General features: G+C 36.4%; 1 protein-coding gene across 1 annotated transcript in view; it reads right to left on the bottom strand.

Moving 5' to 3' along the window:
• LOC131928839 (paladin) overlaps positions 1–12,430 on the bottom strand; it is a 107,157-nt gene extending 94,727 nt beyond the window's left edge. Inside the window, exon 1 of the mRNA XM_059284984.1 lies at positions 12,346–12,430. The gene's annotated coding sequence lies outside the window, so the exon portion shown is untranslated. The remainder of the gene's footprint in view (positions 1–12,345) is intronic.
• Positions 12,431–14,926: the final 2,496 nt, after the last annotated feature.

Here is a 14,926-nt window from a genome sequence, read left to right as displayed (position 1 = left end):
ATTGTCTCGTGCTGGTCACCTGACTATCTGTCAGATGACGTCATTCTACTTCCTGGTTGAGTGGGGTCCGTCCATTACTTGTTAGTCAAAGGCCCCACACGTCAATACCTTTCAAAATGTCGAGAGGTCGTGTACGAGACTTTTTCCTCTAGAATTACTAACTGACCCTTAGACGTAAAACTAGCCTTAACAATAACCCTGATCGTGACCCCAACCCAGGCCTAACCCTAACCTTAGCCCTAATCATAACCCTGATATTAACATGGGTACTATTCAGGGACAGTGACGGCACTACATTGTCCTGTTTTATTATAAAAACATAAGACTAATACCCGTCTACCGCTATAATTAAAGTCTATAATTGAAAAAAAAAATTTAAACATACAAATTGTTTTTACGGGTTTTTTTTAAACCAAAATAATTCAACGTTTTAATAGTGATGTTTAACATTCAGTTATAATTTTTTTTTTCTCGTACCAACAAAAAAAAAACAATTAATTTATCATTATATTTCACACATAAAAACTTAGTTCCAACATTTAATGTATCAATTATTTACCAAGAGAAAAAAAAATAGGTTCCAACAAAATAAAACGCCAAAGTATCAGCCAACAAAAGTCAAGTCTAATCCCATGTCATGACTGATACGTCAGCGCTGGGCTCTGGAGTTCCTTGAGAAAACATCTTTGGCTGGATTTCTTGGACTAAATACGGTCCCATCTCCAACCAGCAGTCTCTACTTAATGTCTTTTATTCAATATATTTGGCAGGGGATAGTAGCTGAAAGCGCTTTAAGCCCCTCACCGCCAAAAGGCGTGAATAAAGACAGTCTCCCAACAGGAGGTCATAATTAACACTTGGTTTGCCAAAAGGGGCCCGGGATAAATAGTGTCTGAACGTATATTTATCAGGCTTTAGAGGGTTAAAGAATGTAACTAAAAGAGTTATTTATAGTATCGAACACTATTAGAGTCCGGACTTAAAAGATCAAGTTAGAAAAGGTTAGCACAGTTAGATACGGTTATTTTAGCATTAAGTTAAACGCTGCAGTGTCAAAATAGGTAATGTATCAAGGTCCAGATGAGTTCAATACAACAGCTCAAATCCTTGATGAGTTCAATACAACAGCTCAAGTCCTTGATGAGTTCAATACAACAGCTCAAGTCCTTGATGAGTTCAATACAACAGCTCATGTCCTTGATGAGTTCAATACAACAGCTCAATGTCCTGATGAGTTCAATACAACAGCTTTAGTCCTTGATGAGTTCAATACAACAGCTCATATCCTTGATGAGTTCAATACAACAGCTCATATCCTTGATGAGTTCAATACAACAGCTCATATCCTTGATGAGTTCAATACAACAGCTCAAATCCTTGATGAGTTCAATACAACAGCTCAAATCCTTGATGAGTTCAATACAACAGCTCAAATCCTTGATGAGTTCAATACAACAGCTCAAATCCTTGATGAGTTCAATACAACAGCTCAAATCCTTGATGAGTTCAATACAACAGCTCAAATCCTTGATGAGTTCAATACAACAGCTCATATCCTTGATGAGTTCAATACAACAGCTCAAATCCTTGATGAGTTCAATACAACAGCTCAAATCCTTGATGAGTTCAATACAACAGCTCAAATCCTTGATGAGTTCAATACAACAGCTCATATCCTTGATGAGTTCAATACAACAGCTCAAATCCTTGATGAGTTCAATACAACAGCTCAAATCCTTGATGAGTTCAATACAACAGCTCAAATCCTTGATGAGTTCAATACAACAGCTCATATCCTTGATGAGTTCAACACAACAGCTCATATCCTTGATGAGTTCAATACAACAGCTCATATCCTTGATGAGTTCAATACAACAGCTCAAATCCTTGATGAGTTCAATACAACAGCTCAAATCCTTGATGAGTTCAATACAACAGCTCAAGTCCTTGATGAGTTCAATACAACAGCTCATGTCCTTGATGAGTTCAATACAACAGCTCAATGTCCTGATGAGTTCAATACAACAGCTTTAGTCCTTGATGAGTTCAATACAACAGCTCATATCCTTGATGAGTTCAATACAACAGCTCATATCCTTGATGAGTTCAATACAACAGCTCAAGTCCTTGATGAGTTCAATACAACAGCTCAAATCCTTGATGAGTTCAATACAACAGCTCAAATCCTTGATGAGTTCAATACAACAGCTCAAATCCTTGATGAGTTCAATACAACAGCTCAAATCCTTGATGAGTTCAATACAACAGCTCAAATCCTTGATGAGTTCAATACAACAGCTCAAATCCTTGATGAGTTCAATACAACAGCTCATATCCTTGATGAGTTCAACACAACAGCTCAAATCCTTGATGAGTTCAATACAACAGCTCAAATCCTTGATGAGTTCAATACAACAGCTCAAATCCTTGATGAGTTCAATACAACAGCTCATATCCTTGATGAGTTCAATACAACAGCTCAAATCCTTGATGAGTTCAATACAACAGCTCAAATCCTTGATGAGTTCAATACAACAGCTCAAATCCTTGATGAGTTCAATACAACAGCTCAAGTCCTTGATGAGTTCAATACAACAGCTCAAGTCCTTGATGAGTTCAATACAACAGCTCATGTCCTTGATGAGTTCAATACAACAGCTCAATGTCCTGATGAGTTCAATACAACAGCTTTAGTCCTTGATGAGTTCAATACAACAGCTCATATCCTTGATGAGTTCAATACAACAGCTCATATCCTTGATGAGTTCAATACAACAGCTCATATCCTTGATGAGTTCAATACAACAGCTCAAATCCTTGATGAGTTCAATACAACAGCTCAAATCCTTGATGAGTTCAATACAACAGCTCAAATCCTTGATGAGTTCAATACAACAGCTCAAATCCTTGATGAGTTCAATACAACAGCTCAAATCCTTGATGAGTTCAATACAACAGCTCAAATCCTTGATGAGTTCAATACAACAGCTCATATCCTTGATGAGTTCAATACAACAGCTCAAATCCTTGATGAGTTCAATACAACAGCTCAAATCCTTGATGAGTTCAATACAACAGCTCAAATCCTTGATGAGTTCAATACAACAGCTCATATCCTTGATGAGTTCAATACAACAGCTCAAATCCTTGATGAGTTCAATACAACAGCTCAAATCCTTGATGAGTTCAATACAACAGCTCAAATCCTTGATGAGTTCAATACAACAGCTCATATCCTTGATGAGTTCAATACAACAGCTCATATCCTTGATGAGTTCAATACAACAGCTCATATCCTTGATGAGTTCAATACAACAGCTCAAATCCTTGATGAGTTCAATACAACAGCTCAAATCCTTGATGAGTTCAATACAACAGCTCAAGTCCTTGATGAGTTCAATACAACAGCTCATGTCCTTGATGAGTTCAATACAACAGCTCAATGTCCTGATGAGTTCAATACAACAGCTTTAGTCCTTGATGAGTTCAATACAACAGCTCATATCCTTGATGAGTTCAATACAACAGCTCATATCCTTGATGAGTTCAATACAACAGCTCATATCCTTGATGAGTTCAATACAACAGCTCAAATCCTTGATGAGTTCAATACAACAGCTCAAATCCTTGATGAGTTCAATACAACAGCTCAAATCCTTGATGAGTTCAATACAACAGCTCAAATCCTTGATGAGTTCAATACAACAGCTCAAATCCTTGATGAGTTCAATACAACAGCTCAAATCCTTGATGAGTTCAATACAACAGCTCATATCCTTGATGAGTTCAACACAACAGCTCAAATCCTTGATGAGTTCAATACAACAGCTCAAATCCTTGATGAGTTCAATACAACAGCTCAAATCCTTGATGAGTTCAATACAACAGCTCATATCCTTGATGAGTTCAATACAACAGCTCAAATCCTTGATGAGTTCAATACAACAGCTCAAATCCTTGATGAGTTCAATACAACAGCTCAAATCCTTGATGAGTTCAATACAACAGCTCATATCCTTGATGAGTTCAATACAACAGCTCAAATCCTTGATGAGTTCAATACAACAGCTCATATCCTTGATGAGTTCAATACAACAGCTCAAATCCTTGATGAGTTCAATACAACAGCTCAAGTCCTTGATTATGTGTAGCACCACAGTTTCGTTGCAGGGCATTGGTGGATGATATATCATCCTGCCCAGATACAGATGCAGAACATTGACGCTCAGTAACACATAAAGACACAAACTCCAGACTGTGCCACAACTTCTTCTCTTTATATCAGCTGGGAGATCTCCTAAGAGCCTGGGACCGTCCAGTTCTCTGTGTGGATGTGTAGTTGACCGTCCAGTTCTCTGTGTGGATGTGTAGGTGACCGTCCAGTTCTCTGTGTGGATGTGTAGGTGACCGTCCAGTTCTCTGTGGGGATGTGTAGTTGGCTGTCCAGTTCTCTGTGTGGATGTGTAGCTGACCGTCCAGTTCTCTGTGTGGATGTGTAGCTGACCGTCCAGTTCTCTATGTGGATGTGTAGCTGGCCGTCCAGTTCTCTGTGTGGATGTGTAGGTGACCGTCCAGTTCTCTGTGGGGATGTGTAGTTGGCTGTCCAGTTCTCTGTGTGGATGTGTAGCTGACCGTCCAGTTCTCTGTGTGGATGTGTAGCTGACCGTCCAGTTCTCTATGTGGATGTGTAGCTGACCGTCCAGTTCTCTGTGATGTGTAGTTGACGTCTATCTTTTTTTTAGCACGCAAGACCAACCTCGTGGTATTAACCTTTTTGTAGCCCGTGACATTCAACTATGTGTATCACGTGACAATGTACCACGTGACATTAAATTGTGAGTACTACGTGACATATACCTATGTGCACCACACGATATTGTGAATGTACCACGTGACAGTGGATGTACCTCGTGACAATAGATGTACCATGTGACATTGTCCTAGCTAGACCACGCATCATTATCGCTGCTGTATCACCTGACCAGAGGCGTATCCAGGTTTTCGTTGTAGGGGGAGCGAAAAGTGCAAAAAAAGGCGCCGAATTTTTAACACGTTCTATATACGTGTATTATATATATACATATATATATATATATATATATATATATATATATATATATATATATATATATATATATATATATACATATATATATATATATATATATATATATATATATATACATACATCTTAATACTACTAAAAGTCAAGTTTGTTTACATGTTTGAATATTTATTTGTTTGTTTGTTTGCCTGATTGACTATCTCGCATGGTTGCACTCATCGTGGAAAGCTGTAAATAGTATGTAGGTAGAGAAAAAAATTTGTTTTAAGACAGACTGTTAATCGCACATTTATTTAAAGACGTTAATTAATTTATTGATTTATTCATACGCAGAGTAACCCATTTTTTTTAAAAAGATTAAAACGACCACTACACTCGGCGGGACCGTGACGTCACAGGTTTTTGTTTACTCTTTAGTACAATAAAATGGCGGCGTCTATCGAAGAAAATTGTGTTCCCATTCACAAGTTTAACGCGTTCTAAATCTAATTTTCTGTCGGTCATAACTTTAACAATACGTCCGTTTGCTGTATTTATTACGTTCCAACACTTATATCAATTTTCAACTGTCTTTTTCATTTAGTTTTACGATAAATTTCTCTAGATCTAAAATCTGTCCAAGAAAGTTATTTATTGATCTAGAATCTAGATCTAGGTCAAATCAAAGATTTAATAGTTATAAATAAATACAATCCAAAAAAAAAACGAGACTTAAGCAAACCAGTCGTAGATCTAGAATATAGATAATTCTATCTAGATTTAGATCTAGATAATAACTAGATAATAATGAGTTTCTATATACTAAACTATTTTAAACCTTTATTATTTTATATAAATCTTTGTTTGGAATATGGTAATTTTGAAATGCTCGCTCCGGGCCTATGAGCGTAGCTAATGATTAGATCTAGATCTAGATTCTAGATCTAGCAAGAAAAACTAAACTTAAGACTTAAGCAAACCAGTCGTAGATCTAGAATATAGATAATTCTATCTAGATTTAGATAATAATGAGTTTCTATATACTAAAATATTTTAGACCTTTATTGTTTGGTATAAATCTTTGTTTTGACTAGGCCCCTATGCAAATTTTGAAATGCTGGAGTCAGGGCCTAGATCTATTTGCGTAGCTTAAGATTCATACCGCTTCTATACCGCTAAGTGTGCAAAATTATAGACGTAAACTCTAGATATAGCTCAGTCGTATATCTAAAATATAGATAATTCTATCTAGATTTAGATAATAATGATTTTCTATAATACTAAACTATTTTAGACCTTTATTATTTTATATAAATGTTTGTTTGGAATATGGTAATTTTGAAATGCTCGCTCCGGGCCTATTAGCGTAGCTAATGATTAGATCTAGATCTAGCAAGAAAAACTTAACTTAAGACTTAAGAAAACGAGTCGTAGAATCTAGATCTAGATAATTCTATCTAGATCTAGATAATTTCAAACCTTCTTTATTTTATATAAATCTTTGTTTGGCTAATTTAAGATAAAATTTAATTTGAAAGTTACTACTACTAGACTTAGATCTAGATCTATGCGCGTAAATAAAGTTGCATACGTATAGTATAAAAATTCACTTGTGACGTCACGAGTAAATAGCTATGTTGGTAGAGAAGCCGTCTCTCATGCAAGTGGCACGGGTTCTAGACCAATGTCAATGATATTTTTGTTTTCAATTTTTTTTTAGATGTGAATGATAAAGTTGCCTATCTGAACTTGGCAGGATACAGGGCAGGTGAAGTAGAGTTCATCTGTTTCTTTGTCCTAAGCATATGAAAGGATAGTGTGGTCAGAGACATGCTAGGCTGGAATCGTTTTTTAAACGATAAAAACATGTCGTCTGAGACTTGGCGGGACACTGGGCAGGTGAAGTAGAGTTGAGTAGGTCACCTGTGACGTCAGTATATTAAGGGATAGTCCGAAATCGGTGTTTTCGGTGTTTTTAAAAGATAAAAAACATATTTTTGAATGTGGGGTCTGTTTTTTGTGACGATAAGTGACACTGCAGTAGCGTAGCGAGGAGGGGGGGGGGCGGGAGGGGAGGCGGGGGGGGAGGGGAGGCGGGGGTGGGGGAGGGGAGGGGCGGGGGGGACATATGTTGGGGCGCCAAAATGGTTTGGAAAAATAAATTGAAAGGTTGAGGGGGGTTCAAATCGAAAGTTTGAGTGGGGGGGGGGGGGTTCACATCAAAAGTTTGAGGGAGGGGGGGGGGGTTGAAAATCGAAATCTTTGGGGGGGGGGGGTTAACATCGAAAAGTTTGTCCCCGGGCGCCGGGAAGGGTCGCTATGCCTCTGAGTGACAGACGTGATGTTTTTTGATGGATGACCCTCGAAACCCACAGTTATCCAACGGATGACGGGTATTTTAGTATATATATATACATATATATATATATATATATATATATATATATATATATATATATATATATATATATATATATATATATATACATATATATATACATATATATATACATATATATATACATATATATATATATATATATATATATATATATATATATATATATATATATATATATATATATATATATATATATATATATGTATATATATGTATATATATATATATATATATATATATATACATATATACATATATATATATACATATATATATATATATATATATATATATATATATATATATATATATACATATATATATATATATATATACATATACATATATATATATATATATATATACATATATATATATATATATATATATATATATATATATATACATATACATATATATATATATATATATATATACATATACATATATATATATATATATATATATATATATATATATATATATATATATATATATATATATATATAATTACTAGCTGTATGTCATTACTTCGCTATGATGTAAAATAAATTGAAAGTAGCACTCTGAAGAAATAAGAAAAAACACACAATGTAGGCCGACAAATCATAACTTGTATCAATCTAAACAAAAAAACAAACAAAATATACACACACTACAACCAAAAACAATACAATGAACGTAGCACAATCTGTTTTAATTCTTGTAAAAAAAATTCTTACATAATAATTCCTGGGAAATTATTTAAGACAAGTAAAATAGGGGAAATAATCACTCTCTTAATATAAATATGTATATATCTACACATTTTATTATAAATGTCAAAACAAATAAATAATTACTTTAAAATATACTGAAATTATTTAACACTATTCAGGTTTACAAAATATTTTTGTCTGTAATCAGAATTAAATATATCGTCACCATAAATGCTAAAGTAGTACAGCATAATGAAAGTATTTGAAATCAGAGTTGGTATAAAACCACGCTTTTCGATTTAACAGGATAACATTCGGAATAACAGCCTACATTAACTAAATACCGGTCTTTTTTAGTTCAGATCATATATTTTAATTAACGACTGCTTCTTTGTGTTCTTTAAAGATGATTTTTTAACATAGTGATAGGTATGGGTTAGATCACTGTATTGTTCACACACCTTTTTACTGGTAATTGCAAAAACAATATTCACAGAGTTTTACGTTTAAAAAGCTAATTTTCTGGCGACATGGTACTTTGGTACATCATTACGCGTTTTTCTACATGTACTTAACAGATCAGTTCGGGGTGGGTTGGGGAGGGGTGGGTTCAACTTCATTCACCACTGTCCGGTCACTTTAGGTCAATTATCCAACCCAGTGTATACCTAGGTGTGACATTAATGTCGCTATACACAATTGTGGTGGTGAGGTGTGTGTGGGGGGGGGGGGAGATAACCAACTCAGAGTGAACATAGCGTCAGTTTTTAGATGACTGTTCTAAACATACATATATATTACGCGTGTATACTGATTCAGAAATAGATTTAAATTTGTAGCAGTGGTATTATGACAATATTTTTTTTTTACAGAGGGTCCGTGGGGGAGGGGGGTTGTAACTGTTTCATATAATTTGTAATCGTAACCACTATCGCCCAAACTGTAAGAATACTACTACTTCATCGTGACGACGTTGTTGACCTTGTCAAAATTGCCCCACCGCTACGCAGTTTGCCCATAAGTAAATTTAAATAGAGGTGTCACATCAGTTGTATTTGTTTCTGTATTGTATTTTTTTAAAATTAATCACACGATTCAAACTGTATATATAAAGTAATTATGTGTGAAGTTTCATGTATAACATTTTCTAATTCAATTATTCGTAAGCAAATACATTATACAGTTGCCTTAAACTTAACACCCCTCTTGCCAAGTGGTACTACCCGTAGAGGTTTTTTAAACATTGCAATGCATCGTAATGGTTATTTTTAGAATGGCAAACTGATGCAGCTGTTAATACGTGTTGTAAACGTAGACACTACTAGACTAGTACATTAAGGTTTAATTGCTGCATGAAAAGAAATCTTGTGATTTAGACAGATGTGCCGACCAAAATATTTTTTTACCAAATATCATTGTTTAAAACTTTGAGTTTTAACATTTTCCAAAAAGGCGCCACTTTGCTGAAAATGGCCAGAGGGGGAGCGGCCGCTCCCCCTGCTCCCCCCATGCGTACGCTACTGCACCTGACATCACCACACCACCATTAACCCTTCTAACCCCGGGGTGGTGGTCCCAGGGTCACCCTGACCCAGCAATCGTCTGCTTCATTCATTTTTCATGTGTCCCCAGATTTTCCCGGGGTAAAAACTGGCCTGGCGGGACAGACGCTGACGCCTGGAGAGGGTTAAACTAATTTGGCTCTGATGGAAAGTTGGACTGACCTTTTCAGCCGGACAGTTGGTGACAGCTGTCAGTTGGCGACAGCAACACAAAACAAAACTCGGATTTCTAACGATTTCCGATAGCGAGACTGTTCTTTCCCCCCGTTACGGCTAAAACGGACAATGTCATTATCATAGAAATTGAAGATATGGATCATCGTTTTTTGACAGCTCTAAGCCGCGTTGTAAATAGACTTCAATTTTTGCTGACGAACGGGTACTCATCGTTCGTGAATACGACGATATGAGATGGGAGTTCATCTTCTTCTTCGTTCTTAATTGTAATGTCGGAAGTGATTTCCTGCAACTCAGCTTAGTATTACATGACAATTTGTTATGCGTCATATAGGCTTTTGACACCTAAGTTAGCCTGCTTTTTCTTTCTGGATTTGCTTCCATAGTCTTTGTCCAACCAAGAACAAACTACAAGGCAGCAGTTGTTTGATTTTAGAGTTGTCTCTCCTAGAAGACTGGCTGTCTCCGGCATTATCTGCCCGGAGGTTCGAACTCCGGAATGATCGGTTTAGCATGAGCTCTACCGACCCGACCAGTCCCGAGATTGGAGTTCAGACATAAAGGCTATCGTGATAAAAGCAAGAGATTCACAAGATACAGTTAGCACAAGCAAGCAAACTATTCACTATCCTAGACAGTAGTGATGTTTTGAATATACCTTAGACAGTAGTGATGTTTTGAATACTACCCTAGACAGTAGTGATGTTTTGAATACTATCCTAGACAGTAGTGATGTTTTGAATAAACATCTTCATCAACACATTTCCCATATTTGTCACATTTATACCATAGATTATAAAACGTTTTTTTTTTCTGGTGAAGAATTAAAAAACGCCATATAGTTTATATTTGTGTCGTAAATTCACATTAAAATGAACATTTCAATAAATATGTGAAACTCATGAACACAATTAGACAAGAGTTGTGTGGGGGTTCCAACAAGAACAAGACTAGATGACGATCTGAGATATATCAGACTGGAGAAATTGATACCAGATTATTTTTAGGCTTCTATTTATAGAGCTTCTGTTTATAAATAGTTTTATAAGAAACGTTTACAAAATATCCGTTTACCTTATTGATTATAATTTTTTTTATTGATGTGAATATTTTATAGCGAATTATATTATTAACATATAGGCATACAGAAGCAATGTAAAACTTTAAACTAAATCTACGAGAGTAGGATGTAGTTGATTAACTCACGGAGAAAATTTTATCATCAGGTACTGTTAAAGTCACAGGTGATTATACATCTTTTGGTTTATCGATAGTCGTAAAGCGAGTTTTGAATTTGTGATAGGGTTAAGATTACGTGTTAAGATGAAGTGTTGTTAGTAAAAAAAAAAACGTGTACAGCTTGAGTATGGGTATGGTAAATTGAAAAGTGTCGGACACGATTCGTTAGACAAATAATTATTGTTATGTTGGAATAAGGTGTTGTCCATAAATGACGTCACACTCGTAGGGGGAGGGCGGTCCGTAATTGTGTGACGGTGTGTGATGAGAGGGGGGGGGTCAGATGGTGTAACGTCACACTTTTGATTTATAAAAAAGCAATGTTAGAAAAAATATTTAAGCCGTTATTTCGTGTTTTAGAAAACGGTTTTAATGAATTGTAATAGAAATTGATTAAATACTCTATTTTGACAGTTCAGGCAAGATTTTAGAAAAATATCGATGTTTTAAGAAAATTTCAGCTTTGAAGGGGCTTGCAGGGCTGAGGTGTGACGACATTTTAGGGGGTCCTGACTTTTAGTGACGATATGTGACGGAGGGGAGGGGGAGGGGAAAATCGTCAAAAAAAGCGTGACGTCATTTATGGATGAACCCTAAGAGTTATTGGTGAGGGCTGGGGTTAAAACCATCTCCGATAAAACAAAATGAGCTTGTTAAAGAAAACTAATAGGTTAATGCTCGAGAGGACTTGTAGAGATGTGTGGGCTTGTATTGTATCTACGCTGTGAAGAAATAAACGATTTCATCGTGATCGATACACTTCAATAGTAGAATTATTTACGTGTGCTGTGATATGTCAATGACCAGCTTATGAAACAAATGTATCCAAGATTTGAGGTATGTAACAGTGGAAGAGTAGGAAGTTTGAACGAAGCCTGAGAGACGATACACGCCTTCAATTGAAGACGACGCCAATATACACAATCTGGGAGTAACGACAGCAACACATGGTTTCTTAGCGAAAAGTCAAGTAGGGGGTGATATGTCAATTATTCATCAATGCAGAAAAAATAAATACATTTTAAAAGTTGTTACTGGGGAATAATATGGCAATTCAAGCAATACTAATTGTGAATATTTAGTGATAGAATGTTAAAATAAACAAAAGTATTTTAAAAGATAGACATTAAAGTAAAGCAATGTAAACAAATTTGTAGTTGCAGGTACAGAAGTGTTGAGTCATAATTAGGTTTGAAGAAGAAACGGAACACATAAAAAACCTACCTGAAGTTAGGGTCAGTTGGGAGGTCTTGGAGTCCAGAGAACGCAGGTGCCGGTGCTGTTTGGTGTGAAATATTGGACCCGGAGTGACCAGGGACTTGACGTTCTGCTGACTCTGCGCATGCGCGGGGGCCGGGACTGCGTGCCAGCCATGCCCGTCGGGTGATGACGGCGGCGACACGGTGCTGGCACTGCTGCCCATAGTGGCATCTAGGGCGGGTTGGAGGGGCTCTCGGGGGTTGTCGTTATAAAGTGGCTGTCAGATGTTGTCAGTTATAAAGTCGCTCTCAGATTTGTTTCTTATAAAGTGGCAGTCAGTGGTTGTTTCTATAAAGTGGTTGTCCGGAATGGAAAGAGCTCTCGGGGGTTGTCAGTTATAAAGTGAATGTCAGATATTGTCTCTTATTAAGTTGCTTTCAAAGGTTGTCAGTTGTAAGGTTGCTGTCAGTTATAAAGAGGTTGTCAGTGTTGGAGGAGCGATCTGTGGTTGTCAGTTGTGTTTGGGATGTAACTAATTGTCAGCTGGGTATGGGTTGTCAGTATTTATTTATGCCTAGGTCGTCAGTGAAAGACGGGTTGTCACTGTAGTCTACGGGTTGTCAGTGGTTGACAATAATATCCGCACTTTCAGTCCTGTACAAGTGTCTACACGACTTTCATCCGTAACATCATATTTTCCACAGAATGTAAACAATCACAGTGGTATGTACGCCACTAAGATGTAATCCCACGAACAATAGTGTACAGATTGTTGCCTGTGTACACACTTTAAACTACGTACACATTACAGTTTATTGTAATGGTCAGTACCTTTAGAATAGATTGTATTATCCAACAAAATCTATGTAGCCTATACTGAATTCTCCAACTCTGATTTAAATCTAGACTTTCTCAAATTAGTCTTGACGCAATTACTTCACATCATACTTTTGTCTTAGCTTTCAGAAAGCAATCAAGTCTGATAGACGTTTTTTTCTTCCGGTATAGCATGATTGGATTCACCAAAAAAGATTTTAAGTCAATTTAAAGTCTATTTAAATCCTTGACTTAAGCACCTATGTAGGCTCTTGGTTCGAGTTTTTTTTTAATATTTATTTCATTTCGAGTACTTCACATAACGTCTTGAAAAAAACTTCTTCCCAATTAGAAAAAGTGGCCTTGACCTAATTTCCACGTGACCCCTAAATGGAACTTTCCGTTACTTAAATTGGTTCTGTTTCCACCTCACTATAAAAAAATGGTGTGGTCAATTCTTTGAGTCCATACTGGAAGCAAATATCCCTGGTCCTCTTTTGTCAACGTCAGCTTTGTGACGTAGAGTCATGTGACTGGAAGCCTCTAGCCCCCCATGGATGTTTACACTGTTGATTGGCTACTCTTTTCACTTCCTGTCACGTGGTTGTGGGTTTTACGGTGAGCTATCTACCAGACTTGAACTAAAACCTTAACGAAACACGTATTTGTGCCCGTTAAAACAGGCTCTTAATTCGTGGAAAATTTTTGACATCATGAAAACTGTGATTGTCATTTGACATTAGGAAAACTGTGACGGTCATTTGACATTAGTAAAGCTGTGATTGTCATTTGATATTATGAAAACTGACTGTCATTTGACATTAGGAAAACTGTGACGGTCATTTGACATTAGGAAAGCTGTGATTGTCATTTGATATTATGAAACTGACTGTCATTTGACATTAGGAAAACTGTGACTGTCATTTGACATTAAGAAAACTGTGACTGTCATTTGACATTAGGAATACTGACTGTCATTTGAAATTGTAAAACTTTCGCTGTCACATGACATCATAAAAGTTGTGGTTGTCATATGACATCATGAAAACTGTAGTTGACATTTGGCATCAAGGTATTCTGTCAATATCTGAAAAAAATGAAATAGCACAATTCATACAACGTATCACACATGTAACAAAAAGATAATGTAAGATCGTCAGGCTAAGATCACGTTTGTGAGACTTCACCTTCGGCGTGATTCCCGGTAAAAAAATGAAAAAGTTGACTAAAGCTAACTTGTGCAATAGTTTAAAAAGTTGACTAAAGCTAACTTGTGCAATAGTTTAAAAAGTTGACTAAAGCTAACATCTGCAAATCATGGATGTCAATCTTGTACGACAAAGCCTCCCTCAAGACAAAAAATATTCTGTTTTCATCTTCTTTTAACCTCTTTATTTTTCCTTAAGTTTATATTTGAAAGTTTTTATTTGTAATACTGGTTGTGCGTTGATCTAGTTATTTCTGTTACAATGTTAATACTTGCAGATATTATAAATTTTTCAATTTTGAGAAATAAATTTTACATTTTTAAATGAGATAATTGCATTAAAACTGTCAAAACTGAGCAGTAGCGTAGCGAAGGGGGGTGGGGACATATGTCCCCGGGCGCCGACCTTAGGGGGCGCCAAAATGGGTTGGAAAAATAAATTGAAAGGTTGAGGGGGGTGCAAATCGAAAGTTTGAGGGGGTGCAAATCGAAATCTTGAAGGGGGGGGGGGGCAAATCGAAAGTTTGAGGGGGGGTGCAAATCGAAATCTTGAGGGGGGGTGCAAATCGAAAGTTTGTCCCC

The sequence above is a fragment of the Physella acuta genome, unplaced genomic scaffold (assembly GCF_028476545.2).
Source record: "Physella acuta isolate Inbredline_101_S28 unplaced genomic scaffold, ASM2847654v3 ptg001554l, whole genome shotgun sequence".
NCBI classification, from domain to species: Eukaryota; Metazoa; Mollusca; class Gastropoda; family Physidae; genus Physella; species Physella acuta.
Note: the sequence above shows the minus strand (reverse complement) of the source record. Positions and strands in the feature narration are given on the sequence as shown.